The 27,973-nt window shown below is 39.0% G+C and overlaps 1 protein-coding gene and 1 pseudogene across 1 annotated transcript in view; both read left to right on the top strand.

Moving 5' to 3' along the window:
- The window catches only part of tanc1 (tetratricopeptide repeat, ankyrin repeat and coiled-coil containing 1), a 178,108-nt gene that overhangs the window by 4,527 nt on the left and 145,608 nt on the right, over positions 1-27,973 (top strand). The window lies entirely within an intron of this gene.
- On the top strand, positions 54-27,904 carry LOC134296296 (U1 small nuclear ribonucleoprotein C-like; annotated as a pseudogene).

Below are 27,973 nucleotides of genomic sequence, written 5' to 3'. Positions count from 1 at the left end.
TTTTAGCACCCCCGCTTAACATTTAAAAATATCTCCGGCCGGCCCTGTTATCTGCTTTGAACTGGAATATATGGCAGCGTGGCCTCAGATAACCCAGTTCAAAGCTGATATTGTGGAATTTTCTGCCTTGATATTCTGGATTATATGGCTGTGTAGAAGGGCCCTGGGAAGCAACCTCTTGTCCTGAAGAAGAGGGTCCTTAGTGCGAGCAATCAAGTCTGTCTGATCTCTGGGGATAATGCGGAGAGCAGTCAAATGTGGCAGAGTCACATGTACCTTTCTGTTGATACTGATATAGGATGGATGCTCTCTAGTTCTGTTGGATCTTAGGTTTGTATGTGTTCTCCTATACAGATTGACTATTCCTTAACCAGGAACCCAAAATGCTCCAAAATATGGGTGGCTTAGGTAGTGACGCCTTTCCCTTCTAGGGCTCAATGAATACAAACTTTCATGAACAAAATTACTAAAAATATTGGGCATGCAGTCGACCCTTGGATTCATCTGCCACAGGTTCAACCATCCATAGCTTGAAAATACTCCCCACTGCAAAATAATAATAATTATCAAAAGGCAACCCTTGATTTTGTGATTAAATATAAGAGACGCCTTTTCATAACCCCATTGTGTATAACGGGAATTGAGCATCCATGGATTTTGGTATTCATGAGGATCCTGGAACCAAATTCCGGCAGATACCAAGGGACTTCAGGATATGTGTAAAGGGTGTATATGAAAGATACATGAAGTTTGTGTTTGAACTCAGGCCCTATCTCCAAACGATACCATTATGCACAATTGGGTTTTTTTAAAAAATCTAAAATCCAAGAAACTTCGGGCCCCCAGGCATTTCACATAAGGGATAATCAGCCTGTACAGACAGGATGTTTGTGTTAAGAAAATCATAGCATGTGAAGTATCTTTGAAAGAAGTTGGCTGCATGGCTAAATTTTATCCAGGGTTCTATACTATGCAAAAAGGAAATAAGAGAGCCTCTGAGCATGTGCAGAGTATTGCCTCCTTAGGTCCTTGATATGGCATTGGGGGGCTGTGATTATATAGTGAATTAACATTGGCTGTGTGTATCTGTCTGGCTTGTTCTTCCTACCTGAGGAAAGGATATAGAACTGAAGTGGAGAAACTTGACAATGAATGAACTGACTGTCCCATGGAAAATTAAGCATTTGGAAGACTCCAGGCTGTCTGGCATTCAGTAGATTAAATTTTGATTCTCAAAATAAGGCAGTGTTAAGTGGCAAAGCTGATTCAATATGGGACTGTTCCAGATTTTTGTTTGAAAAGATGAAAGAATTATTTTAGGAGGCAGAGAATTCCGATTATGCTGTTTTTTGCTTTCCTTTGTCTGGAAAAACTAAGATAGCAACTTTTTTTCAACACACATGCAAATCAAGTTATGCTGTTTCTTTTAATTAAGCAAGTGTCACCCTTCTGAAGAAAGGTAGAGACTCTTGGGTGGCATGTTCCTGCTTTTTGTTGATTTATTTAAGAATCAGAAGACTTGGGTGTGACGGAACTCACTTGGAAAAGGGCGAGGAAACATTTTGGAAGAGTATATTGGAAAGGGCCATTCAAGTTAGTCATTTTCAGTTACTAAGGATGGGTGATTCCTGTTTGAGTCCAGTTTGAGCTTGACAGTAATGAAGACTTTCCTCCCTTTCTGTATTTGAAACCAGCTCATTTGTTTGAGCAATTTAGTTCAGTTCTTTGTCTTTATTGGGATGGCAACTATAGTTCTCCAAGTTGCTTGGGACTGCTTCTCTAATATTGTAATCTCTCCCCATAGGTCAGTGGTGTGTATGTACTGGTGTGTATTTTCCATTAACTCTGTATTGTTAGACCTTCCATTAACTCTATGTTGTTGAGTTTCCCCATGTGAGCCAACCCGAGTCCCTTTGGGGAGATGGAAGCAGGATACAAAAATAAATAAGTTGTTGTTGTTGCTGTTATTGTTGTTATTCTCAGCCTGTGGGTCCCCAGATGTTTTGGCCTTCAATTCCCAGGAATCCTAATAGCTGGCAAACTGACTGGGATTTCTGGAAGTTGTAGGCTAAAACACCTGGGGACCCACAGGTTGAGAACCACTGCCGTACGCTGTGCTGGCATGAACTGGTGGGAAATGTAGGCCAATACATACATGCCCTTTCAGTTTCAAATATAGCCCCTTGGTATTGTCTGCTGTCTTCATGCTTCCTTTCCACGTGTGATCTACACCTGAATACGTACAAGTTTGGACTAGGCAATCTTCTTGCCCCCATGATTCATTTTTGTTTGATTTTTAAAATCTGTATACCTTGGTGAGAGGAGATAAATAAAACAACTGGGAAATTATATGTTCCTTTAATCTAATGATATGTAATTTCCTGTTTTTTGCCAGGTAGAAAGGGAGAGGTGGTCATATCTGTGCAGAGAAGATTAGTATCTCAAAACAGTTTTATTTTATGAATACAAAGATTTGTTAGCATTCTTTATCCAGAATTCAAAACTCCGTAATGCTCCAAAATTGTCCACCTGGGTGGCTGAGATAGGGACACCTTTGTTTTCAGATGGATCAGTGTACATACTCTTTGTTTCACACATAACATTGTTGAAATATTATGTATAAAATCACCTTCAGACTTTATGTATAAAGTGGATATGAAACATAAATTAATTTCATGCTTAAATTTGGCTCCTATCACCTATCGAAGGAATTAAACGGCACCTCTAAGACCAACTGTTTTTAATTTTAGCATTAGCTTTTCTTGATTTAATAAACCCACATCTTCAGATGTGGTAGAGATTGAGATCACTTATGTACGTCCTATTGATTAGCATTCATCTTTCTGCATCTCGAATGCTAAAAGTAGTTCATGTATTTATTTAGTCCAAGCTATAGTAAATCCACTGAATTAATTGTCGACTGGTAAGGGGACATATGAATCCCATTGATTCAGTAGATCTACTTTCATTGGGACTATCCATAGGTTTCAGACCATTGTCTTTATAATTTTTTCAGTTCTTGTAGAGGTTAATTCTTAGTATTATTTTCATGTTTCAGATGAGGGGCTGAGCTGAAAGAAAATGACTTGTATAAGCTTTACAGTGTAAACCTATGTAATGAGTTCATTAATGAGAGCTGAAACGGGGACACCATGACTGAGTTGTAGGCTAGCAATCAACACTGAAAACAATTGGCATTGATTCTGTAATATTAATGCTTGCAACAGAGTGTTTCCCTAGCTACTGTGTTTCTCTCAAAATAAGACAGTGACTTATATTAATTTTTGCTCCCAAAGATACGCTAGATCTTATTTTCAGGGGATGACTTATTTTTCCATGAAGAAGAATTCACAGTTATTGTTGAACAAAAAATTGAACATTTATTATGTACTGTATAGTAGTTGTTATCACATTTATCAATCCTGTATACTCTGGTGATCTGTTTGGCGGGCATGCTTCCAAACAAAACTTTGCTAGGTCTTACTTTTGGGGGAGGGCTTATATTTAGCAATTTAGCAAACCTCTACTAGGTCTTATTTTCAGGGAATGTCTTATTTTCGGGAAAACAGGGTAATGCTGAAGTTTTGCAGTAGTATTATTGGCAATTTTATAATATTGAATTAGTCCCCTTGCTTATTTACCAGTAGTAAAGGTAAAGGTAAAGGTTTTCCCCTGACATTAAGTCTAGTTGTATCCAACTTTGGGGGTTGGTGCTCATCTCTATTTCTTTAAGCTGAAGAGCCAGCGTTATCTGTAGACACCTCCACGGTCATGTGGCCATCATGACTGCATGGAGCGCCATTACCTTCCAGTCAGAGCGGTACCTAGTGATCTACTCATATTTGAATGTTTTTGAACTGCTAGGTTGGCAGAAGCTGGCGCTAACAGTGGGAACTCACCCTGCTCCCTGGATTTGAACTGCTGACCTTTTGGTTAGCAAGTTTAGCAGCTCAGCGGTTTAACCAGCTCCCATTTACCAGTAATTTCATTATTTAGGCCAAGATCTTATAGTGGACCCTTGGTATCTGCTTAGTGATGGTTTACTTTCATTGTCTAGATGTGACCAGTGCAGTAGCCACTAGTGAGGTTAAAGCCTATGGTAGGAATGGAATTTAACATTAATCTGGGAATTTTCTGTGTTTTGAAGCTGAATTGAAGTCACATGGTTTACTGTCCTGTGTTTTTTATCTATTCATTTATCGAACCCACTTTTCTCCCAGGATGGATCTAATGTGGATAGCATAGAAAATCAATTTTTAAAAGTATCTAGCAAGGAACACCTTGGTTTTAACCATATCAGTATTTACAGCATATATCTTAAGTTTACAATATTTGAATTTGAGAGAGCAAATTGCCCATCTCTACTCTACTTTTGGGCTGAATCCAATTGTTAGTCCTTGGAACAGAACCAATGAATCAGTGGGAACATGACAAGTCAACACTTATGTAAGTTTTGTTGAGACAATATGTCTACACTGCTTGAAAATAACAGTTAGGTTTAGTCCTTTAGCTTTGACCGTAAAACCAGTGTTAGCAGCCAAGATGATTAGAATTCTTTACAAGCATAAACTTGATCTTCAAGTCCCAAGAAATTTTGAAGGGAAGGTAATGTTAGGTTTAGCATACATCATAAAGGAATTAGAAGTCCAAATAGAAAAATTACAGAATTGTGGTTAACTGAAGGATACATCTGTGCAAAATCTGTACAGCATGTACGAACCATCTGTGTTCGCTGAAGAACATTAAATTGTGCTTATTTTGTTGCCTAAATTAACCTTTGGTTAGCTTGGAAGTTTAAATATTCAAAATGACTGGCCAAATCAATGGGTCTCGACTATATTTCTCTTTCTTTGGAAGTCTTTAAACAGAGCCCAGATGGTCACTTTTCAGTGGTGTTTCAGTGGTGTGCTTTGATTTTATATTCCTACATGGCAGGGGATTGTACTAGATGGCATATGAGGTCTCTTCTGCAAAAAATAACTTTCACTGAGGGGAATTGTGACAAGTTTTGGGGCTTTAATGAGATGTCCAGGAGCTCCCAGTGGCGCAGCAGGTTAAACTGCTGAGCTGCTGAATTTGCTGACCGAAAGGTCTGCAGTTCGTATCCAGGGAGCAGGGTGAGCTCCTGCTGTTAGCCCCAGTTTCTGCCAACCTAGCAGTTCAAAAACATGTAAATGTGAGGAGATAAATAGGTAGCGGGAAGGTAACAGCGCTCCAGGCAGTCATGCTGGCCACATGACCTTGAAGGTGTCTACGGACAACGCTGGTTCTTCGGCTTAGAAATGGAGATGAACACCAACTCCCAGAGTCGGACACGACTAGACTTAATGTCAGGAGAAAACCTTTACCTAATAAGATGTCCAATGTATTGCAAGTTGAGGCAATCATACAGCACTTGTTTGCAATTTTTCCTGGCCCCACTGAAAGGTCTGGTCCCTCCATAATTGGAAGAAATGTTGATTTTCCCGGAGTGGGGCCTACCTTTAATAATGTCTGCTTTGCTGCATCAAAGTTACCTGAAAAACAGCATGAGACATTCCTTGTCTTGCCATATATTACATTGAATGGAGCAACAAAAAGTATGCAGTGACAAAAATCAGAAGATTTGCTGAAACATTGATTGGAATTCACAATTCTTTTATTTGTTAAATAAAATTGAGCATGACAGGTGGCTGAAATCTGGGAAACCGCTCAGGTGACAGTGGCTCCTCCCCCCTCCCCTGTCAAATAAATTGCCTTGAAGAAAAGAAAATCCTCCTACAGCAACTAACCATTTTCTCAAATTCCCCCAAATGCCAGGAATATGTACTTTGTAGGTCTAACTCTTTGTGGAGTCTGCAACAAAACTTAACTCTGCAGTACTAAAATGCCTTGATCTAATGCATGAAGATTAAAACTGACATTTCCCTGATAAAGGCTGTAATCCTATACCTAGGACTAAACCCCACTGAATTCATATATAGAAGCTGTGTTATCTTGACAGCTGTTCCTCTACTTTGTACTTCTTGCTATGTGGCAATAGCTAAAGAAGTTCTTTGGTAATGTTTTTAGGAAGTAACATTTTTCTGCTTGGCAAAAAACTTGGCAAAAAACTTATTACTGTATTAATGGGAAAGTTGAAATTTCTTTCTAATAGCAGGGTTCTTTTTGATTGCTAGGAGCAGGAGAATTTGCAGTCACTAGGAAAGTACTCATTATAGTATTTATAAATATGCTGCAGTCAAGCGCTCTGTATAAAAAAGTCTGGTACAGATTAGACAGTGGATGTCAATTGTTTGCAAAGTTCCACTGTCAGCCAAAATGTTTTGTTTGTCTCTTAAAATAGAAGCTTGGCATATTATCCAACTTATAGTAGCAAAGGAAATAAATATGATATCTTGCATCCTTCAGAATTTCCTCTGAAGATTTGATGATGACTTTTTAGAAGTGTGTATCTTTTCTGGCTGCCAAATCGAAAACCATCCTGACTTCCTAATTGCTGTGATTCAGCATCAGTTGAGGGGAGCTGGGTGTCAATGGTATTTATTTCAAATTTGTTTTGCTACAGGAGATGAAATGACTAAAAGTGAAAATAGTTGCCTGTATGTAGGGCATGGCTATGGCTTTGGCAGCACATGTGAATCTCTACTTTACTTGATGTTATAAAGTGCCAGTTGTTCTGCTTTCTTGGTTTAGCTAACCACTGGAATGTCCAAACGATGATAAATTAGGTCTATTGCAGAGCCAAAGCATACTTGGTCCTTTTCCAAATTTGCTAACTTCCCATAACTGCCTGTAGGAAAGAGACATTTTGTGTCTTTAACGGGAGTCTTGATGCCATGGCAACTTCAAATAGGAGGGCATCACTTTAAAAGTCAGGCGAGGACTGTGCCAAACTGTATGGTTTTCATGGAATTTCATGTTGCAGAAATGTCTCCTCCTAGATTTTGTGAGGGAAGCCTATATATTATTGTATAACTGTACTTAAAGAGCAGTGTGGCGTAATTTCTTTTTTCCCGTGTCAGGAGCAACTGGAGTTGCTTCTGGAGTGAGAGAATTGGCCGTCTGCAAGGACATTGCCCAGGGGACGCCTGGATGTTTTGATGTTTTTACCATCCTTGTGGGAGGCTTCTCTCATGTCCCCGCATGGAGCTGGAGCTGATAGAGGGAGCTCATCCGCGCTCTCCCCGGGTGGGATTCGAACCTGGCAGCCTTCAGGTCAGCAACCCAACCTTCAAGTCACAAGGCTTTTATCCCCTAGGCCACCGGAGGCTCCGGTGTGGCATAGTGATTTGAGCATTGGGCTATGATTTTTGACACCAGGATTTGAAACCTCACTCAGCCATTGAAAACCTTGAGCAAAGCATACTCTCTCTGCTTCAGAAGAACAAATCATGCCAACAAACCCCCTTAATCAGGTCACTTATGGGTTGGAAATGACTTGAAGGCACAGAATAACTACAATGTAACATGAGTTTGATTTTAAAAAGCACACATAATTTTTGAAACACCTTTCTATACCTAGAAAAGTGTTGGAGGAGAGCTAAAAGTGTGGTCATATTCATTAGATATTCTGTAGGAGCTGTATTCATTACGTTGGAAGTGACCATAGTGAAAAAAGTCAGAGATATATAAACACATTCAAGTCACTATGACAGTGGAAAAGCTTGTTACATTTCAAGACACATTGGTCAAGGGTTGGATTATGACTGTCTTTGCAAAGAGAGATGAGCACTATAGTGTTTGTGCAGGCCCTACTTTGTTAGAGTAGAAGGCACGTATTGTCCTTATTTCCCCAAAGTTCCTACGTACAGTATTCTGCTTTCATAGGATTGAATTACACCTATTTTCTTATGCAGTCAGCCCTCCACATTCACTGGGGTTAGTGGTGCACAACACCCTAGGAAATTCCAGGACCACATACATCAAATTGGTAAATAATCAGATCTGCCAAAGTTACACTCAGAAGTGTGGAAGGCTGATTGTACTATCAAATGAGTGGCAAACTTATTCTCCAATTTCTGATCCCTGTATTAACAAGATGTCATGATCCATACTCAAAAAGGATCAGTAGGTGTGTTGAGGATTTTCACGAGTCCTTTCCTCCCCAAATCCACTTCTCAGAAAGTAGCTTTTCAAAGGAGTATGCTTAATGACTACTGAGCAGTTAAGTCTGCTGACAGCGGGATTGGTGGTGGGAAAATGGGTGTAGCTGGAAATCTTGGAAAAGAATATAACTCTCTGGCTTCAAATCCATAACATTTTGTAGCCAGGCTATTCATTATTTATTTTATATGTCACTTTTTCTCATGACCGCCCTATATGGCTTACAGCCTAAGAAGAATAAAATGCTGCCAGCATCGTTGTACGGTCTTTTATATGCAAAGGTTAGCCTAAGGGCACATCTACACTGACCATTTAATGCAGTTTCGCTGTGCAGATGATTACATAGGAAATCCTGGAACCAGTTTGAGGCCAGGATGGTGATTACATGAACCACAGAGCATTTTTACACATGCCCACACATTTTTGTGGGTATTTGTTGTTTAGCCACAGCAGTTTAAAGCCAGCTTTGAACTTCATTAAATGGTCAGCGTAGATCAGTGGTTCTCAACCTGGGATCCCCAGATGTTTTTGGCCTACAACTCCCAGAAATACTAGCCAGTTTACTAGCTGTTAGGATTTCTGGGAATTGAAGATCAAAAACATCTGGGGACCCCAGTTTGAGGACCACTGGGGTAGATGGAGCCTAAGATATGGTGATGCTAAGGTAAAGGTAAAGGTTTCCCCTGACATTAAGTCCAGTCATGTCTGACTCTGGGGGTTGGTGCTCATCTCCATTTCTAAGCCGAAGAGCCGGCGTTGTCCGTAGACACCTCCAAGGTCATGTGGCTGGCATGACTGCATGGAGCGCCGTTACCTTCCCGCCGGAGTGTTACCTATTGATCTACTCACATTGGCATGTTTTCGAACTGCTAGGTTGGCAGAAGCTGGAGCTAACAGCGGGCGCTCACTCCGCTTCTGGGATTTGAACCTAGGACCTTTCAGTCTGCAAGTTCAGCAGCTCAGTGCTTTAACACACTTCGCCACGGGGGCTCCTTCAGCTAAGCTAGAAGCACCTTTTTCAATAAGTGATGAAAGGCAACCACATTTGTAAGCCTAGTTTACCCTGCCCTCCATTTATTGCCAAAAATGAGATATAGTACAACCCCTTAATTCACAAATTTGATATCCAGAATTTCACTTCCAGAAAATACTCTCTTGGAAGTGTTTGTGGTCCTTTCTAGGTCCTCTAGTTTGATTCTGAGGTACTTGTCTAGGTCAGTGGTTTTCACCCTGTGGTCCCCAGATGTTTTTAGCCTTCAACTCCCAGAAATCCCAACAGCTGGTAAACTGGCTGGGTTTTCTAGGAATTGTAGGCCAAAAACATTTGGGGACCCTAGGTTGAGAACCACTGGTCTAGGCCAAGTATAGTCAAAATATAGAGGTCACTGTTTTGCATGGTTTCAGGTATTCATGGTATTTTGGAACATACCTCCTGTAGTTATAGGGGCTGTACTGGATATTGATGGTTGAGGAGATGATCTCTGCTAGACTTCCTTGCAAGGGATAACTTATACAGAAAGACAATCATTCTAGGATTATACATACAGTATTCAATTTTCTGTCCAATGTCTGTGATGGTGTGTGGCCTTGCATCACAAGGATGCAGTTAGTGGCCTTCATGTGGCAAGACTGAAGAATGGGAAGGATTTTTTTTTACGGTTTTCAATGTGAGGTCTCTACCACAAAAATAATCCCAAGTTTCTAGATCTTGTGGTTGATATAAACATTTAAATATTTACCCCTTGCCTCCCCCTCTGGTGTCATGGTTTGACTCCTAGGTTATCTTTAAAATGTTCATGGACAGAGAATAATCTTTGGGAGGAGTGAACTGAGCTTCTGTCAACTTTGTTAAGCCAAGTAGGCCTGGAATCCAAGCCTGTGTTGTCAAAAAGAAGGAAATTCTGGGAAAAGGTGTTTTCTAGTTGTTGACACTATGTGTTAAAGTCTGACTGCTATAATTGTAGTTGTGTGCTTTTAAACCCAATGAGACCCATGACCCTATCCTAGGGTTTTCCTGGCCATTTCTCCAGAGTGAGAGAATGAGATTTTCCTAAGGTGCACTGGGTGACCTACTGGGTTTCCATGGCCGAGTGGTGATTTGAAAACTTGGTCTTCCATGGCTGTAGTCCAACACTTAAAACACTTCATTGTGTTGACTCATAGTGAAATATTATAGATTGCTGTAAACCTGGGATTAATTTCTATTGTTAGTCTCAGCTAGAGTGAACTCACTGCATCAAAGATTATGGAATATAATCCAGATATTGGAAGGGAACTATGTTGAAGATCATGGTAGGTCAGTGTTCCTCCAGATGTTTTGGGTTTGCTGAGCAAAACTTCTGGGAGCTGGACGTCCAAAGCAATCTTAACAGGACCTTATCTTGGGAAGCAATGGCAGAGGTGCTGATCACCTCATACATGTTATTCCTTGGCAGTGGAAATTGTAGTTTATGAAAACTGAATGCAAATTTTTAAAAGGGCAACAGCAACTGCATTGAAGCTTGGTTTTGATTGTTCACCAAGCAGTGTTGGTGATAAGGCAAAATCATTAATGACCAGATAAACACAATGAATTAGTATCTCATATTTCACTCAGTGTGAGAAGGCTGCTCACAATATGAATTAAAGCAAAATACAATTAAAGCAATAGATAATAGCAAGGTTCAAAGCAAAGAAAATCATATTAAAACCATTAATTTAAAACAGTTTTTAATGACTGTGAAAATACAAAGCACATTTACTGTGGCTTGAATGACAGTTACAGTGGGCCTTTGTTATCCATTGGGATTTGGTTCCAGGATCCCCTGTGGATATAAAAGTCCAAGGATGCTTAAGTCCCATTTTATTTATACACACACACACACACACACACACACAGAGTGACATAGTAAAATGTTGTCCCTTAAATAAAATGGCAAAAATCAAGGTTTGCTTTGGTTTTTTTTAAATTAATATTTTCAAGATATGGATGGCTGAATCTGAATACAAAATTCTTGGATATGGAGTGCTGACTGTATATATCTATTCAGTCCAAATGTGATGGAATAGAACTTCATAGATGTAATTCGATAGTTTTACAGTCCCTTGCTCATCAGTGTAGTATTTTACTGTAAATATATCAATAAGGGGAAGAATTGCAGTCAAGAGGAGTGCTTCTCAAGTACTCTATTTTTTTTTCAATATGCCCAGCATATTTGTGTCCATTGGCAAAAGGTGTTTCTTCTTCTTTTCCTCTGGAAACTCTCTGGTAACTGGCAGTCAACAACTCAGGGACCTTCATTGGTTAAGGGACTGCCCCTTTGAGTAGTACTGGTCTCTAAGTTCAAGTGACTGATAACATATAATATTTGTGACAGGGAATCTGATTTCTCTGATATTTATGGCATGGAGTCCTCTATTTCCCTTTTAATCTGTTCACTCTGATTTTTTTGGTCACAACATACTTTATTATCATCCTTTTTTGATTTTGTCTGTTGTGACTGTAAAAGGACAAATGCTAGAACTCTTGCCTTAGGATTTTAGATTTCTGACATGAATTGATATATATCAAAGAGAAGCTGTTTCTTTAATGATAAGTTTTTTCTTCATGTCTAGAATGAACCTTTTCCTGCTTAATGTAAAACGCATAAAAATAAATTATTTAATGTCGCTGCAGTACTGTGTAGTTTTTAATGTAATGAATAGGTGCTTAACTCTACATGGATTTTCTCTATACGCAGTTTATCATCTGTTTACCTTGCTGAAAGAAATGAAGATTAAATGAGAACAGCAGGGCTTGTTGATATCCTAAAATACCCTTTCAGGGTGATGAACTCCAATAAAGTCAAAGTTTTGTTTCTGGTTTTCATCAAATCGAACTGCATCCAACAAAAACAGAGGTGGGTGGGAAAGGATATATGGCATAAAAATTGTAGAATAGAGGAAGGTTCCAGGCATTATCCATAAATTTAAGACAGAATAAATGTGAGAAAGAAAGCACTGACATTTTTGATACAGGAGTGTTTGTATAAAAACATCCTGAACTGTAAATGTGTTTAGTCACCACATTAAGGTACATGATAATAACATCCTGTGATATTAAATACTATTAGGTTAAAATGTTTGTATGGTAACTGTCCACAGAGATTTATCCCACTGATGAGGAAAAGCAAAACTTGTATGTGCATCCTGGACAAAGTGGATGCATTGGAAACATTTTGTGAATTTCTTTTTTTGCTGAAATGAGTTGTTTTCCCTTTGCATTTTAAAGAAGTTAGTACCCTGCTCAAAAGCCCTCGTGATTTGGAGTCTGCAGCAATGTGAGAGGACTCCCCTATTCTGCTTTATTTTTGTTTTATTTATTTTACAGCAGAGCTTGGAAACTTCTGGCATTCCAGATGTTTTTGCTTACAATCCCCTCAATCTCTCATAACTTGCCATTGATGGATGGAAGTTGTTGATCAAGCTGGGCAACTATGTAAAGCTAGAAGATCCCCCAGGAGTCCTTGGAGGGACACATTTTTTCACTACACCTGCTCCCACAAAAAAAATTATTACTCCTTGAAGAGGAGATATTTTCACCATGTTTTGTGCCCTTTCCAGGCCTAAGATGACAACTAAGGCTACATGTGGCTGGTTGGCTGAACTTTGCCCATCTCAGCTATAGATCAAAACATTTGGCAGGTAGCATTTTCTCTATCTCTGTTAGGATTTTAAAATACGTATTTTAATTTTTTTTAAATTCACATCCCTGTGTAGAGATTTATCAATCAATCAAAATTACATTAAAACATTAAATCAACAAAATAGTTTTTAAAGTTGGTATGAAAACAGCCAGCATAATAAAAACAAACACAAAGAAGTAAAACTTTCCCCTGATATTCAAATAAAATCAAAATTGGTGGGCCTCCTCATAGAGAACAGTTTACAGTAATTTAGGCCCTTGTTCTGGTATAAGTTTATCCAACAATGCTTGGGACCAGAAGTGTTGTGTGTTTCATTTCTTTTCAAATTTTGCGCTTCTTGCATATACATAACAAGATCTTGCAGAGATGGGACTCAAGACCAAACACAAAATTCATTTTCTGTTTCATATATAATTTTTAGATATAGCCTTAAAATAATTTTTACACAATGTTTTTATTAATTTTGTGTATGAAAGTGAGTTTGTGTACACTGAACCACCACAAAGCAAAGGTGTCACTATTTCAGTTGAGAAAGTTTAGATTTTGGAGTTTCTGGATTTTGGAATTCCAGATAAGAGATATTCAGCCTGTAATATCCAGTTAAACCTCACCTGGTACAAATAGGAGTGGCATGTGCAGAGTGTTTCCTGCACTGGCAAGACAGATATCTCAGTGAAATTCACATCTAGATCATTGTTATAAATTGCCTTCCACATTAGGTCAGATGGATTTTAAATCAAATTCATGGTCTAAACAGTCATGATTTGAAAGTAATAAATATTACCTATTATACAAAAATGAAATTCTCAAAACAATGATGCAGTACTTTATTGGGCCAACTAAAATGCACAAAATACATCATTCCAGCTTTCGAAGCCCAGTTGGCTTCTTCATCAGGCAAAGATGTTAAAAATCATACAGGAGATGAAAAGTGATGTTATTAAAGCCACAAGCCTATGTTTTTATCTCTGATGTCACATCTGTTCTCAGTTGAGATGGCCTGAATGGATCTTGATTCAAGCAGAGGTCACTCTCCTTATCACTGTTTTGTGGATTTTGTATTGCTGCATTTTGCTGCATGGCCAACGTGGTGGCTACCCTTGAATCTCTTACCTATTCTGTCATCCTAAAGCTTGAACTCAAAACATTATCTCTTGTTCAAGAAAAGCAAGCTTTTTTCAAAATGCATGTAGTTACTAGTGCTTAATTGTTTTGGAATGTAGATGCATGTTTGGATCTGTACATAAAATAACATATTCTGTAGATATACATCCAATTAAAAGAAATGCACTGGGAATGAGTATGATTTATTTTTGAATATGCATTTACGGGCATAGATTGGTATTTAGATTGGCGTGTGAGTGGAAATGTTTTTTGTGCTATTCCCTTACTTTAAATTGGATGTGCATTTGGAGGAATATCAGTATGCTGGCGCAAGCTGTCATGCCAGTGGTCCTGGACTGGGTTGCATACTTAATAGATGAGTAAATGCAAATTTCAATCTGTTCCTGTTACGTTAAGCTATTTCAAAGTAATTCATTTTAAAGTAATTCATTATATACATACAAAAAACCTGAACAGGAGGAAAAGAACCGGTTTTCTTGATTCTTTGCCTGGATGCGATCCTTAGTTACTCTTCTGGTTTCCATTGGCAAGTATTTACAAGTCTGGTTGGGCTGGTTAGACCCATCTGTGTTTGAAGGAGGAGGCTTGCAAGCCATAATCATGTTAGAAACAGTGATAAGATATATTGTGTGCTTAAGGCACATCTACACTTTTTCTTATACAACCAGTCTTCCAGTCCATGCGCTTTGGGATTTCATTGCTTTGCTTTTACTTCCTGACTAATGTGAGCAGTAGAATCTATGTGGCCAGCTTTCCTGTTTTGAACATAAGAATGCTGTGTATAAAAGAGTTATCTGCCTTGCATTGCCAGACTAGGAACACTCAACCACCCTGTGCCCTTAAAATACTTCTGCAGGGGATTCTTCACTGCTATATTTGGCTACAATTCATCTGTTGTCTTTTTAAGGTTCCAGCAACTGTGACATTATTGTGCTGGTTTTTCTGTAATAGAAAAGCTCAAGTGTTACCTGGTTGAGCTGTCTGGGCTCACTAATTCTGGCTTTCCTCCATTATTTTCCCTTCCTCAAGATGACTGTTTCTGAATTCACAAGAATTGTTGCTGTAGTTGTGCCAGCGATCATGCTCCTGAAAACCAAATGGCACACTTTCTTCTACTGCTATAGGATTCTTGTTTTTTGTGCAAAAAGATTTGTTTAATAGTTGCTGGAAAAGGCAGAAACAGTTCCAAACAAGCCTGTTTTCTTTTAAAAATAAAAAATAAAGAGAACATAAGAAGGTATGAAACTCCCATTGTCTTTTGGATTTTTAGTTCAGAAATTCACTGACAAATTATTCCTCAAACCTCAGAAATTATATTTGAATAACTTAGCAAGACACTTAGGAGACATGGTGAAAAATCAATATTTCCTTTTTCTAGGACATCTCTATGACGTTCATCCCAGTAGATTAAAAAAACAAAACTTGTCTTCACTGATGTAATCTGAAGTCTCTTCTGATCTCAGTGAGATTTCCAGAGTATTTTGAGTGCGTTCAACTGAGTGCTTGCTGGTGCAGAACCAAGGGTATTTCACTGTTTCCAAACAATCTGAGTCAGAAACGCATACTCACTTGACATGGAAGCTTTGATTTGAGTAGCTGTCAAGGCTCTTTGTTTAAATTATAACCAACACAGATGCAATAGCACATTTTTTAGTTCTGGGTGTTTTTTCTTCCAAAACTCACAACAGTGTATGACAGGTGGCTGAAACTCAGAGATATTGTTTACAAATTTTCAGATGCAGTGCCATGAAACATCCACCTTTAATAATAATAATAATAATAATAATAATAATAATAATAATAATAATAATAACAACTTTATTTTTATACCCCGCCACCATCTCCCCACAGGACTTGAGGCGGCTTACACAAGAAAAAATGGATAACATAGCATTACAATACACACAAAATACTTAAACAATAAGATTTAACAACAATGCAACATGTCCCTGTGAATTCTGTAAGAAAACATTACTCTGGAGACCTTGAAACGTTCCATCTGCTGAATGGGGATTAAATAATTTCTAAAAATCAAATCTTCAGCATGATCTCAAGATCATTATTACAGTATCTTGGTGGCTGCCATTGTATCCAATATGCGTCAGGAAGTTGGAAGATCATGCTGAAGATTTGATTCTTAGGAAGTTAGAATCTGAAAACATAAGTGATATTGAGATAAAGCCTTATAGGGCTCGGTTGCTGTGAGTTTTCAGGGCTGTATGGCCATGTTCCAGAAGCATTCTCTCCTAATAGGACCACTCAGACATAGGAATGTGTTCCCATTGAATTATGATGCTTTAGAATGAATTCTCTTTCCGTGTACTTTGCTAAAGCAATAGGTGATCCTCTGATAGTTCCAGTGTGGGATCACTTTGGGTCTCTCACTTAGCCTCACAAAGCTGCTGTTACATTTGCCTTTAGTGGGAAGTTAAGGGCAACCAATATGTAGTCAGAAATACATCTGTATCATAGTTGATTGTTCCAGTTTTTATGGACTTCCGTTGCAGAAACCCCAACTGGCATGGTCAGTAGTTTGAGACTGTGGGAGCCAAAGTCCAAAACACTTAAGTGTCAAAGATTTCCCAGCACTGCTGTAAAGCTTGATCTGGCAAAAAGCAGCAGCAGGAGCAGTAACAACAACGGAAACCCACCCAGTCCGTGGGAGGAAGTTTGTTTCAGTCTGGTTACATTCCGGAGAAAGATGAGACAGCCTGAATCAATGTGAGACAGATTCCACTGGTCCCTTCCCACCCCTAGTTTGCAGAAGATAAGTTTGCAGAACCAAGACAAGCAAACAAACAAGGCGATGCAGTTTCATGGCATTCCTCTCTTTCTTTCTTTCCCTATTGATTATGTGCTGTGGAAGTAATCAGAAGATAGTTCCTTGCAAAGTGCTGTGGAAGTGTAGCTAATGCCCGAGGGTTAAAGTGTATGAGCTGTTAAGATCCATCATTAAAAGTAGCTGCAAGGCTCTCCAAATTGGATTGGAAGGAAAGTGCTTTGCTCCCTAGGCTATTTTTTTTTTTATTTTGGCTCTTCCCACTCATATTGCTGTTTGTCTTGTGGAAAAAAGCCTGTGTGCTTATATGTTTATCTTAATGAGATGTGTAATAGCTAGGACAGATGTGGGTTTTAAATGAAAGTGGGAGAATATCATAGGAGAAAGGGCTGCCTCTTTTCTCCATTTCTGTGGTCCCAGCCCAGAATTCCTCTGATGGCTTTTAAAAGAGTCTAGACTACAGTCATGAATTTGCTATATCTCAACTTGTATGACTTTTTCTTGTGTGTATATGTATTAAATCCAACTTCAATGAATGGTACTTTCTGAAAGTACTCTTTTACCTTTGCACAATGAGTTAAACCAGCAGGACTGCTGACAAAGAGGTTGGCGGTTCAAATCAGCTCCAGCTTCCCATGCGGGGACATGAGAGAAGCTTCCCACAGGATGGTAAAGCATCAAACCACTGGGTTATTGAGTTTGTATTGGGTGGAGGCAAGGCAGTATTGAGGATGGCAGGGGATTGTGCAGGAAGAGCCAGCTGTCTTTATTTTTGTCACTGTCTCTTCTATTTAACCTGCTGGACTTTTGAAAGTACAAAATTTACAAAATATCTGCCTTTGAATCTTCATAAAGCATCAGCAGAAAGGTTGATGTAGGGCTCTTCCAGACCAGCCCTGTATCCCAGGATCTAAACCCAGTTTTTCTGTTTATCCCAGATTATTTGGCAGTGCGGACTCATATCCATTTTAAAGTGGAAACCTTGAATTGGATCCTGGGATATAGGTCCTGTTTGGAAGGGCTCAAAGATTATCTGGCAGTGCAGACTCATATAATCCAATTTAAAGCAGAAAACCTGGGATCAGATCCTGGGATATAGCACCTGTCTGGAAGGACCAGTAGTTATAAACCTTTTGTTTTGTCCAGGGTTTCATCTATAGTCATTAAACTGAAAATGGCATTTGATGGAATAATAATGTATATAAGTGGAAAAAATATTTGATGTGAAAGTGAGTTGTTAGGAGAATGTCAGGATATTAATTCAATAAATAAATAATAGAGGTGAAGATAATATTACAAACTTAATCCTGTAATGATTTGTTTCACACATTAAGTGAACACACGAGCTGCTTATGTGAGAATGATACACTTATAATATGGTAGAGATATGTGAGAGACCCAGAATTGGCGAAGGGTAAGCCTACATTTCCTAGTCCTAAAATGATGTTTCATGGATGCTTCATTGTTGATCTGTGTCAGGATGGCTGCATATGGTATTCATAGATATGAAAAATGAGACAAATCTGAAATTTTGAATGAGCCATGACAGTTAAAATTACCTTTTTGAAGTTATATTTAGCAAGTGTGATACATTGTTAGAAAGTTTGTTTTTACAAGGTGGTTGTTTTAGATGAATGCATATCATCCAGGAGAGAAGCTGAAAATTGTTACTTAACAAGTACCCTTATAGAGGTGTGGTTGTGTGGGATTGTATGCCCTCTGTTACTAGAGGTAGTCTGTTGGAATTGTCTTTGTTTTTAGGATAGTTGTGAAACACTGTGTGGCATAGGTTTCTCCCCTACATAAGCCTTAAAAAGTGTGTGTGTGTGTGTGTGTGTGTGTGTGTGTGTGTGTGTGTGTGTTGAAGGAGAGGAACTGCTAAAGCAAGCTTGGTTTAAATGTGTAGCTTAGCAGAGACCCAAATGCCAGCTGTGAAGAGTCTTTAATTACTAAAAATCTGAAGACTTGCTGGTTTTGATTAGTATGAATTACTCCAGCTTTAAAAAGTTTGCTTTGAATTAAATAAACCCCCCATCAAATCTGGTTTTTGCATTCTGCCTTTGGCTAAATAAAAACGTAAGTCCTTTGAAACAAAATGGCTGGAGAACATCAAAGTTATCAGATGGTGCAAGTTGAACTTTTCATGGTGGATCAACTTTTCCCCCCTTCCTCTTTCAGTTCAACTTCATAAGATAAGTATGAATGTGAAAGGGGAATACTCTCTCAGAAATAGTTGAGGGTAGCTTTGATGTTTCTGAAAAGCGCCTTGAACAAAATGCAAAGAGGTGATTTTCTTTGAGTACAGAGACATTTTTGTTAATACATTCCCCCTGATCTGGTGTAGCCCAAAGATCGAAACAGGGTCCTTACTTTTATCCTGACCCCCTAATTGTTTTTTACATGATGAAGTTATCCCATGAACACAAAATGTGTGGGTTTTAGTTTGTTAATCAGTTTAATTTGCCAATCAGTTTCCTTAAAAAAAATCCTTGTACCTAACTGTTACTGCAACTCTAGGGATCGGATTCTTGGCATGCCTTGTATTCCCGATGAAGACACGCGGAGATGAAGGCAGAAACAGAGATCTTTATTCGCCAATGGCAAAAGTGGTGATCCCAGATTTGACATGTCCTAGCGCTCCCAGTAGAGACATTTTATAAGAATTTACAGGCATTGGAAGTTATGAAAAACAGTAATACAAGGTGCAGTGGCAGGGTCCATGGTTCCTTTGATTTAAAAAGCCATCCCTTTCTGGCCGCTGATTGGCTGAAAGTTTAAAGGTCCATTAACTTTGGCCGTTGATTGGCATAGAGGCCTGACAGGAATTTCAATTGTCATTGATTGAACTTGAAGCCATATGTCATCTAGTGTCTGCCCAATCTGGAAGAGGGAGGATTGGGAAATGATTTCGGGTTGGGTCATGGTGGCAATGGGTCCTTGATAAGTTTATCCCTGGGGATATGGGTCCCATGGTGGCATCTGATTAGGGACAGTGGGTGCTAAGATCCCTTCATGGGTCCCAGCAATTGAGATCAAAGGGTATGCAGGTGGGTTGACGAGTTTAAGGGTGCTGCTGGACATGGATCTATTGCAGTGGTTCTCAACCTGTGGGTCCCCAGATGTTTTGGCCCTCTACTCCCAGAAATCCTAACAGGTGGTAAACTGGCTGGGATGTCTGTGAGTTGTAGGCCAAAACACTTGGGGACCCACAGGTTGAGAACCACTGATCAATTGGGAAACAGGGAGATTGGTTGGTGACCGATCCCTGTTTATTGCAAGGAGTGCAAGTAAGAGGGAATGGGTAGTGCTTGTGTGAAAGGACAAAGTGCGACCTGGGAAGAATAGCCCTGCTTTATTTCTTTACTTCAAAGACGGGTGACTTTTCCAGGTCATCCATCTGGACCTTGATTTGGGGTCCCCAGGCTGGGCTTTCAATAACATACTCAGACCTACTTTTCTGTTTTTGACTTTGTCCAGACAGGTAAGCATCAAATGCAAGACATGGCACGGGTTGGGCTTCTAAATCCAACTGTAAATGAAAGAAGGCATAATTTTACTTATTTTGTGCAGTAGGCTGGATTGGCCCACAATGAAGTGTCCAAACCAGCATGCAGGTGTTTCCAATTTGGAGGAAAAGCTTTATATTTGAGGTGATGACTATAACTTGAAGAACAGGTTCCAGTACTTTCAGATTTGTAGGCAAACATACACTCTGACTATTGGCCTTTTCCTGTAATTTTGCATGTGGCTTTTTATATATTTAAAAAAGAATAATGGCAAATGTTATATAAACCTCCTTCTCTTACTGCTTCTGAGAAATTGAGCAGATTTTTGTTTTCCTATTTATGGAAACGTTTGACAGGCCAAAGATAATGGTATGCACGTTATGTATCAAAGGTATGAAGGGAGGAAAAACCCTGAAATATTTCACTTATTTGGTACAAATCTCCTTGGGAAGAGGAGACTTTTGAAAATAAAGGTACTAGTGCGGCCTGAAACTGGAAGAAAAGGCTTGCTTCTAAGTGGGCAAGCTGTGATAGCTAATGTAAAAAATGTAATCTCCCCAATTGTTCTATTCCATACAATCTTAGTACTGTTATGAATTATCTGAAAAAGGGATGAGTAAATGTGCAAAACTTCCATGGCCTCTACCCACTCCTTTTTTTCAAAATTACATGGGCTCTCTGTGATTTCAAGACTTCCTTCCATGTCAGCACTGCCCTGTGTTTGGGTGCCAGCTTTGGTTTTGGAAGTAAAATGTTCTTCATGATGAACACATGCATCTCTGCACTTATAGCTGTCACTCTTGTGTGCCTTCAGGTTGTTTCTGACTCATGGCAACCCTAAGGTGAATGCATTATAAGATGTGTTGGGCAAGATTTGTTCAGAGTGGATTTGCCTTTTCCTTCCTGTTAGGAAGAGAGAGAGTGACTTGCCCAAGGTCAAATGGGAGTTTGAGCCCAGTTCTACGGAGTCATAGGCCAACACTCAGGCCATTACACCCCATTGTTTCTCTGTATCTCTGCAGCCACTATGACCTTCTTTCTATAAGTTCTGCAACTTAGTTTTGGAAAGAGGTTCTACCTTCCCTATTTTCATGCACACCTTCCACTCACTTTCTTCTACTAGAGTACCACAGTAGTAGCATTGTGAGAGTACTTCTGAGTTTTTCTCTGAAGGACCTACATGTTTGTTGATTCCTCTCCTGTTATCTGCCCTTGTTTTTATTGTCTCCTTGTTTTATTTTGTAATGGATATTATTTACTGTATTGCTTATTGTATTGTGTTGTGCTGTTCTTTTATATGCTGTTTACATTGTATTGTTTTGGGCATGGCCCCATGTAAGCCGCCCCGAGTCCCCGTTGGGGAGATGGTGGCGGGGTATAAATAAAGTTTTATTATTATTATTATTATTATTATTATCTTCATGCTCTGACTTTGTTAGTGTTTTCAGATTTTCTTTGAGGTGGAGACTCTGACAGGCTGTTCGCCTTTGTGGTCTGTGACCTTTAAGACAGTTAAAGTTACATATGTTACCAAGAGTACAATCAAAACAAATGGGAAGGCAAAGTTGATATTTATCATCATAGGGTTGGAAGAGACCACAAAGGCCATTTAGTTCAATCCCCTGCCATATAGGAATACAGAACTAAAACAGCACTGAAATATAACCATCCAGCCTCTGTTTAAAGTACTCCAAAGACAGATAGATACACTTAAAGATGCAATAATTTTGATCCGGTAGAAGATCCGATGCAACATGCCGAACCATTTTTGAGAAAAATCCATTGCAGTGGTAGAAAACATTAAGAGAATGTGAAAGACTACTATCAAAAATGGATGGAAGAACAAGCACAGAGCCTGATAGATAAAACAACTGCTGCATTTCAACAAGGAAAAATCCCACCCACTCCATTCTCTGCTCCACCTCCAGGAGTGGCAATGATACCACTACCAGCTAATATCCCTGTTCCTCTACGGCCTGGTATGACACCAGCACCCCAATGATGCCAATGATGGGCCCACCTCCCCCAGGAATGATGCCCGTTGGACCCGCACCGGGAATGAAACCACCCATGGGAGGACACATGGCAATGATGCCAGGACCCCCAATGATGAGGCCTCCTTCCAGACTAGAAATGGCTCATCCAGACAGATAAAGCAGAAGTTGATTTTATACATGCCTTTTTCTAAAAGACAGCCATGGGAATTACATTGGTAAAAATATGATGTAACATTTTTTCGGTCACAAGCTTAAATTAGGGGGAGGGGGGGAGGAAGAAGTGGCATATTGGACTAATGCTTTATAGGATTTCTCAAATACATTTTTTGTGTTTTGTTAAAATAAAATATTGTCCTTGTTAAAAAAAGATGCAATGATTTTACCAGCCATTTTGGATGTTTAAACTTCCATTGTCTCAGCATTATCAAAAATTAATACAACAAAATAAGCACCATTTAATGTTCTTCAGCTAACCATGTAGTTAGTACATGTTGTACAGATTTGACACAGATGTGTCCTTCAGTTAACCACAATTTTGCAATGTTTCTATTTGGCCTTCTAAATTCTTTAGGATATATGCTAAACCTAATATTCACCCTTCTTTCAACATGTATTGGGACTTGAAGATCAAGTTTATGCTTGTACTGTATATAATTCTAATCACCTTAACTGATAACCTTGGTTTTACAGTCAAAGCTAAAGGACTAGTTTCAATTATTAGTTTCAGGTAGTGTAGACACATTGCTTGTGACAATTTTGTAACTTAGACTCTAACTTCATGATGCCTTTTGCTTGTCATTCACAGCAGTTGCAGCTTCTCAACTCAGTTGGTTGCATATTTGCTAATTAACATACACTGTTGTTAAACGTGAGACAGTACATTGTGTTCCTCTTTTTTAAAAGAATTCTGTCTTAGAAAAAAATGAACATAAAGAAACATAGGGCTTCATTCTGCTCAACAGCTCTGTCATACACACCCACATGTCAGCTGGACTGTCATTTCTCCATCTGAGCTGTGAGAAATTTGCTTTTCAACCAGAGGCTGGTTTTTAATGCAGTCCCATACATATCCCGTCAGAAGTATGTCCTGTTGAGTTTGGTGAAACTTATTCCCAGGTATGCCCTACGAGACCATTGTGTCAAACAACTTACACAATAGTGTAAATTGTATGTGGCTTGCATCTCTTGACATGGTGACATTTCCAATACCTTATTGCATGAAGATCAACCTTTGTTCTCATTTTGATCACCACAGCTTTCTCTTTTTGTTTCCAAACCTAATGAACTTTAAGGTCTGCACTTCATCATCAAAATGTGTTAGCAGACAGTGAATTTAACAAAAACATATAGAAAATATCAAACAGTTTCCTGTTTAGAAACACAAACATGAAACATTGTAAAAGGCATTTGTTATTGGCCAAAACCATGTTATTGATATGTACATGCACAACTAGAGGATACACAGGGTACTACTCATCTAACGCTATGTCTTGTCCTGCCCACCCAGCAGTTATCAGGGCCAGGGTGCTGCTATTGAAACTATTTAATATCCAGGGGAAGAGGGAGCAGGAGAAGAAGCTACGGTCCCTTCCACACTGCCCCTGTATGTCAGGATCTGATCCCAGAATATTTTCTTATTCCAGATTATCTGGCAGTGGAGACTCATATAATCCAGTTTAAAGCAGATACTCTGGGATCAGATCCTGAAATATAGGTCAGTGTAAAGGGGGCCTAAGATTGCATCTACACTGTACAATTTATTCAATTTGGCATTAACTTAGCTACCATGGCTCAATGGTATGGAATCCTGGGATTTAGAGTTTTGTGAGCCACCACTATTCTTTAGTAGAGAAGGCTAAAGATCTTGTAAAAAAAACAAGGTCGCTTTTAATCTCAAAAAAACCCAAAACCTATATATTCCTCTATCTGTTGTCTGTCTTGTCATTGCTATAATCAGCATTGAATATTTGCCATATGTGTGTTCTGTGATCCGCCCTGAGTCTCCTATGAGGTGAGAAGGGTGGAATATAAATACTATAAATAAATATTTCCCTAAACGGGCAGCTTTTCTGTTGCCTTAGTCAACCATTTTCCCCTATTTTCGGCCAATAAACAGGTATAATGGCTCTCCTTCCAGCCTTCCAGCTTCTGCAGCAGGGAAGAGCTTCAGTGTTCTGTGCAGTGCTGCAGGATCTTGGCCTGCATCTCCATGGCTTTGCACACTTCATATACTCTCCCCCACTCCTTCCATGCATAATGTTATATGCAAACGATAATCACATCTATATAAAGATACAGACACACCCAGCCGCAAGTAACAGGAGCAGCTGAACATTAAGCAAGTAATTTTTGGCAGAAGCGGAGTAGAGGATAAACGGATTAGGAATGATGTGCCATTTGTAGGTGTGAGATTTGTAGGGGTTGCCAGCCTGCTCAACTCAAGCACAGCTGGGGGCAATAAAAGGTACATGTGGATCAAAGATAAATTGGGATGTCTGCTGTGTCTTTGGTTTTTTCTCAAGCAAAAGAGAAGCATTCCCTTGGCGAAAGGGCTCGCTGCTCCATTGTTTCTGAGCTCAATTAGAGCAAGTCATTTATGGACTTTAGAGCTTAATGAGAGGGGTCTTGCCTCCTCCTGTATAAACCACTTCACCAGCTCATTTCAGATCCCCTTAGGAGATCCTTCCCAATGAAGGCCGGAGGCTATGCGATGCCAGGTCTTTTATATGATGGGATTCGCTGTGCCATGAGGTCCACTGGCCTAGTCTGTTTCCATCCATGGAAATAATGTAAGGATTATTAGTGGTTTTTTCAAAACACCTTTGTAAGACTGTTTTATTCAGTGTTTTAATTGACACACTCCTGGCTTATTTTATAATGTATGATCCAACATAATATGAACTGGTGAATTAAAATAATAAATGGAGGTTGCATCTAATGGTGAAAAGTGCTTCTGCATATGTGTGGAAGGTACCACCCCCAATAATACTCAATGCTTTCCCAGTAACTGTGGCTTGGTATACCGAATCCTCTTGTACTGTTCTTAAGGACACTCCACCAAAGGTCTCAGAAACAGCTTACTTACTGATTGATTCTATATACTCATGTATAAATCTAGAAATGTTAGTCAAGACAACAATACAAACAAAATTGGGTTAACTTATCCACAGGTCAGTGTGAGTACTGAACCTTAACTCTTATTAAAAAAAGAAGTCATCCTTTTCTTTAAGTAGAGTCACAAAAGGTAAGAATTTAGTCAGTCTCAGGAAAACAAAAAAGAATTGATCCCCTCTATTCTCTCCCCCATGGCATCACTTCTGGCTTTTTTGAATGCCTGGGTGAGGAAACTGCAGCAGGGCCAGGAGCAAATGGTCCTGAGGTGGTATTCATGCTGTCCTCTCCATAGAATACTCCTGACTCAACCGCAGGTCATATCAAAATCCATAATTTTGGCTCCCAAATCTTCCCTCGACTTATACATGAGTATATACTGTAATTATCTTTTAAGGTATTATTTTATTTATTATTTGCACGGAGGTAAATGACTGAATTACCAAAAACAATTGTAACCTTCCTTTGTGTATTCCACTACACAGTGCTACCCTACTTGCCATGTATGGGCATTGCGTGCCATGTTAGTGTTTTGGTTTTGTAATTTAATGTACAGCACTATTTAGGTATCACTGGACCCACTTTTGTTTCACTAGGAAAAAAGACGCTGAGATTAAAATCTTACCATGGTAATAGCAGCATATATTCCAGGCTTATGCTATGGAGGTGAGGGAATCTTGCCAATGATGTTGGTTTCAAGATATCTGTTTCTCCACTGGGAGATCTGCTGCCTCCAACAATTCAGCAATTCAGTTTTTCCAATGCCTTTATACCAGTGCTTCCCAACCTTTGGGCCTCCAGGTGTTTTGGACTTCAATTCCCAGAAATTCTAGCTAGCTTACTAGCTGTTAGGAACTGTGGGAGCTCCAGGTCCCAAACACCTGGAGGCCCAAAGGTTGGGAACCACTGCTTTATACTTTATGTGACCACTGAGACTACACCTCTGTTTCTTTTGCTAGCATAATAGCCCAACCAATTTTTGACCTACTTATCCAAACTCCTACTAATTCATTGGCATTTGTGATACTTGCCTTCTCCCATTAATTAAGGTACTTTGGCATATTTGGTAGAGCTGGTGCAATATACTGTAGAAAAAACTGTTAACTGTCGGCAAAGCATGTTCTAGAACATAACCCCCATATCTTTGTGGGATATGTTCCCTAATTTACTGTGGAAACAGGAAACGGTAGATAGGAGCAAACTATTGAAATGAATTATTTCTGCTGTTTACCATAAAATCACCCCGTTGTACCTACAAAATTCGTAGAGAAAACATACTAGTCCTGCAGTTATGGGAATCATAATGTGTACTTTTATTGGAATCAATCAGTGTATTCATGCCAGGTTTTTTTTTGTCTCAACAAGTAAATTGAGGAAATCGTTTAGATGCATACTTGTCTCAGAGTTGCTCCTTGAAGCCTCCATTCTCCCACTCTCTATTTTATGCCAAAACAGGTTGGTTTATTTTAGCATGAGCTTTTATGGATATGCACAAAAGCTCATGTTGAACTAAACAAGCTAGTTTCAAAGTATGTGGTTGATTCTTTCAGTTTTCCCCTTTCCATTTCTGATATGTGCAGGAAGCAATCCCCATATTTTGGTTACCATTCCCTGACCAGTATGAGCATTTGGATCCAAATGTTAGAATAGGGAAGAAACAGAGAATGTGCAATTGTAGACATAGAACTCACTAAAGAATTCTTTACATTGAGACCATGGTCTGTAAAGATTTTAGAAGTCACCGTTTATGTGTTTTCTGAAATAATTTTGAAGGTTTAGAGTTGTTGTTCCATCCCCGTTCCCCCATCTAAATCCATTATGTCATATGTTGCATTATGACTTCAACTATGTCTTTATATTTGTTAAATTTAGGAATAAGTTGATTAAGACGTTCATATCCCCTCCACACACAACTTTTCTTAGTTGTTACAGACAATCTGAATTTGAACGAAAGCCATGTCCAACCTTTTGCTTTCCTTGACATCTTAGTATTTATAACAACTTTTGGACCTATCTAGGGAAAAATTGATTTCATGAGCTCTGTTCCATAATGTAAAGTTGATGACTTGTGTTTCTATTTACATTGTATGGAGAAAGCAGTAGACTAGAAGTGACTGCTTAATAGGCTGATTGATTATCTATGGGAATTTGATAAACAAGAATGCCTGTAAGGATTAAAGATAGATTTATTACTATGTAGTTTTACTGGAGAAAAATAACAGGAGTAAGGGGAAAGATAAATATGAACATTTAGTATTGGGTAAAGAATTGTACCTCTGGATAAAAATATTAATAAGTTGTAGAGTGACAAATGTATTAAAGTGCTTGAAGTACAGCTTGCTCATAGTATTAAAAGTGCCCCCAGGTAGATTTATATGTGAATGTTTATTATAACATCTGCTTCCCTAAATGGCATGCTCTATCTTCAGATTCCTTTGACAATTCATCATAGCCTAAGTTCAGCTGGACTACATCACTCACGTTAGGCTCCAAAAGAATTCAAAAAGAATTTTGTAGGCTGATAAAAGACTGATAATTTCCCTCTTTCTGTTTCTCTCTCTTTCTCTCGCTGTGAACTTTTCTGGCCTGATTTAGTGGGTATGTTTCATGCTCATACACTCATAAATTATTGGGTTTGTTTTTTTAAAAAAAATAGGACCATACTGCCTTAGCATATCTTTAGAATTGAAGGACAAATTCCACATG

Source organism: Anolis carolinensis, chromosome 1, assembly GCF_035594765.1.
Source record: "Anolis carolinensis isolate JA03-04 chromosome 1, rAnoCar3.1.pri, whole genome shotgun sequence".
In the NCBI taxonomy this organism is placed as follows: domain Eukaryota; kingdom Metazoa; phylum Chordata; class Lepidosauria; order Squamata; family Dactyloidae; genus Anolis; species Anolis carolinensis.
Note: the sequence above shows the minus strand (reverse complement) of the source record. Positions and strands in the feature narration are given on the sequence as shown.